Source organism: Lacerta agilis, chromosome 10 (assembly GCF_009819535.1).
Source record: "Lacerta agilis isolate rLacAgi1 chromosome 10, rLacAgi1.pri, whole genome shotgun sequence".
Lineage (NCBI taxonomy): Eukaryota > Metazoa > Chordata > Lepidosauria > Squamata > Lacertidae > Lacerta > Lacerta agilis.
In genome coordinates, this window is record NC_046321.1 from 19,693,705 (window position 1) to 19,696,931 (window position 3,227).

The window sequence follows — 3,227 nt, forward strand, 5'->3', positions numbered from 1 at the left end:
CAACCAACCATGATGGCTATGTTCTGCCTCCACTATCAGAGGCAATATGTCTCTGAATGCTAGCTGTTGGGAATCACAAGATGTTATTGAGCTCAGGCCCTACTTTTGTGCTTCCCAAACTCATCTGATTGGCCACTGTGAGAGCAGGATGCTGGACTGTATGTGCTGTTGCATTTGTATCCCTCGGCTTACATTTTGCAGAGTTCCATGGGAAGAGACAGGGCTTTTTTTCTTTTTTCTTTTAGGGGGTACTCTCATTTTGACTCAATAAAATCACCATTTTATAGTTAAAATCGGGGAAAATAAATAAAATAGAGTAATGGACAAAAGTGCAAAGAACATGCGTTACCTCATATTACACAGCTGACAGCTCACAGTAACTTCCACATTGGAAGTGCTAGATTCCAACTCCTACTTCACACATTAAATGCTCACTTCTGTCTAAGACTGAGGAAACACCGTGACAGAAAATGTGGCCGCCATCAGGGGCAGCAGTGGAACTGACGATTCACCATGCTATTCAACAGAACTGACGATTCACCGTGCTAGAGAGAAACTAATTAAAATAATAATAATAATAATAATAATAATAATAAGAAGAAGAAGAAGAAGAAGAAGAAGAAGAAGAAGAAGAAGAAGAAGAAGAAGAAGAAGAAATAGTTTCTTCTCCCATTAGATTCACAAAATGTTTAGGGGTAGCCCTGCATGCCCCCAGAAAAAAAGCACCGGGAAGAGACTGACTGTTAAACCACGGTGAGACTTGCAGCTCTGAGGAGAATAGGGGTCTCAGCACCCTTAACCAACTACGGTCCCTGTGATTCTTTGCGGGAAGCCATGACTGTTTAAAGTAGTAGGATACTATTTTAAATGTTTAGTGTCGATGGGTCCTTAGTCATTGGCTCTGGCTCCATCTACTATTGGTTTCTCTGCCTTCCACCCTACCAGTCCCAAAGAGCACCAGTCACCACTGCAAAAAGGTCTCTGCTTCATTCTCTGACAACTCACATTCCAAAGGCACTGGAGAGCCACTGGCAGACAGAGTAAACAACATTGTGATTATTTCCCCCCTTCTTCCAAGGAGCTCAGGGTGGTATAGATAAGGATTGTCCCATCCAAATGGAAGGGCTATAGCTCAGTGGCAGAGCATCTGCTTTGCATGCAGAAGGTCCCAGGTTCAATCCCGGGCAACTCTAGATGGGATTAGATGCCAGGAAAAAAAGAACATGGAGAGCTTCTGCTGGTCAGTGAAGGCAATACTGAGCTAAATGTTGTGTTTTTATAAGGTTGTCATCTCCTTTGGGAACTTATGGCGAAGACATTAATTGTTAAGAAACGCAATAAAGAGATGCTAGTCCTAGAATATTTATATCACTACTGTGAAGGAATGGGTGAAAACAATGTTTTTGAAAGTTTTCCCGTCATTCCTCAGGTAGGCCAGAGAAGCGATTGGCAGCACTGAGTGTCTGCAGAAAATACACATATCTCCTGAAGGCAACTTTCTCGGAGCAGAGCCGAAGCATTTATTTAAAGTATATGTTTATTTCCTTGATAGCCGAAGACAGTCTGGGGGCCTCTTGCGATGGTATCGCAGGCAGGACTGCAAACTCAAATTCCAAATTCCCTTTGATAAGGCCGCCAGACTTGCTTTGCCTGTCGTGGCATGTTTATGCAAGGGAATAATTGAAAATGCAGAGTTTATTTCATGGTGCAGGTTGAATGTTTCCAGCCTTCTCCCCATCAATCTCCCCCACCCCCTGTTCATTTATAAGCTCATCTTTACTTGGCAGCAAAGACCATCCATGATTTTATGGGCTGTGGTTCATGAGGCAAACCAGCAAAAAGGAGAAAGAATAGCCACACCACCCTCCGTCTTACGCTGTTGAAAAGTAATTCCCATGCTGTAGAAATTCAGGCCAAAGAACAGCACGAAGGGGTCCAAAGAACACTGAGTTCCTTTTCCTGAAGCCCTGCTGAGTTCATTTTCCAGGGAGGAGCCTAGATTCTCTGCTAGCTCTCTGCAGCAGCCTTACTTCGCACTAATGAAGTTGGCTGGGCTCTGCAAACTCAATTACCCTCCCCCTCCCCACAGTGGAAAATAGTTTGATCGGATTTTGAATTCAGACACTGCCAGACTCCTAATGAAGATGCTAGTGGGAACAATGCAGGGTGTGAACGCCTCTTTCCACACCATGCCATACTCTGGGTGGACCCCCTGTGAGCTCCTCAACCCAGCCTCACCATCTCATTACCCAAAAAATATTTCCTGGTAACAAGGTAGGAGCTTGGGGGTATAGAGACAACTTGCTAAGATGCCTCTGTGCAAGTCTTCCTTCCTTCCTAATGCCTAGAATGCTGTCCTGGTAGTAGCAGGAACCCTGAGAAATGTAGCACTGACTCCATACTAAGGATTGAGGTGTCATGGGAATATTCAATTTCCCAGGCTCCCCACCTCCCCAAGTATGGGATGATGCCACTGCAGCACTGAAGGCACAAGGAGGAGCAGAGTTGGGACCACTGTGACTCTGGGCAAATAGAAGTGATAGAGCATGTGCTTCTGCAGTGTCTATAGAGACATCCGTATTAGCCTCATCTCCCCATAAGTACCCAGGGCACACAGGTCAATTCTATACCTCCCTGCTGCTTTCAGATATCAACCCTGTTACAACATACAATCTTGCCAGATTCTGCACAGCGGTGTGTGCCACAAACCAGATTCAATGTTCCTCACATCAGAGGGCTCTCTAAATTGATAGTTATACTCTTTTATACACTAATTCAAGGGTCAGCAAACTTTTTCAGCAGGGGGCCGGTCCACTGTCCCTCAGACTGTGGGGGGGGTGTTGGACTATATTTTGGAAAAGAAAGAAAGAACGAATTCCTATTCCCCACAAATAACCCAGAGATGCATGTTAAATAAAAGGACACATTCTACTCATGAAAAAACACCAGGCAGGCCCCACAAATAACCCAGAGATGCATTTTAAATAAAAGGACACATTCTACTCATGTAAAAACATGCTGATTCCCAGACCGTCCGCGGGCCAGATTTAGGAGGCGATTGCGCCAGATCTGGCCCCCGGGCCTTAGTTTGCCTACCCATGCACTAATCTTTTAGGCTCTTCCACATCCGTTAATGCTCTTAACCCTTATTTTAGATTCTTTTAGTTTCCTTTAGATTTTTATGTTTCTTTAGATATACCTTCTGTTTTAATACTTTTTAGCTTTCA

At 44.3% G+C, this 3,227-nt stretch overlaps 1 non-coding gene across 1 annotated transcript; it reads left to right on the plus strand.

Annotated features, from left to right (window-relative positions):
- The first annotated feature begins 1,121 nt into the window (after nucleotides 1-1,121).
- Nucleotides 1,122-1,193, plus strand: TRNAA-UGC. Its single transcript has one exon. It is a non-coding gene; the product is annotated as a tRNA-Ala (tRNA).
- Nucleotides 1,194-3,227: the final 2,034 nt, after the last annotated feature.